Here is a 375-nt window from a genome sequence, read left to right on the forward strand (position 1 = left end):
TGCGCGCCCCGTGGCGTTTGGCGGGAGCCACGTCTTGCCAGCCACGGCATCGGCGAGGTTTTGCTTGGGTTTCCTGTTTTGCCTGTGCACACTGCTGGGTTTGTGCCATCTGAAGCAGCTTTTTTCAGCCCTGAAAACGCTTCCCTCCCCCCTCCACCCCCAAGAAAATAAGGAAAACATGTTCTTTTGTTGGGTTTTGGGGTTTTTTTGTGAAAAGTGGGGGAGGTTTGGGACAGAGCGAGCCGCAGGGCAGCGTGTTTTCTGCCCATCTGTGGCACGCTGTAAGTACCAAAGCAAATTCCTCCAGGTTGTCTGAATCTCCTCTCGTTTTTCTAAGACCGGCCTTGGCAACACAAGGGTAAACCACCGCCCGCT

This window comes from Phaethon lepturus, unplaced genomic scaffold, assembly GCF_000687285.1.
Source record: "Phaethon lepturus isolate BGI_N335 unplaced genomic scaffold, ASM68728v1 scaffold21326, whole genome shotgun sequence".
Lineage (NCBI taxonomy): Eukaryota > Metazoa > Chordata > Aves > Phaethontiformes > Phaethontidae > Phaethon > Phaethon lepturus.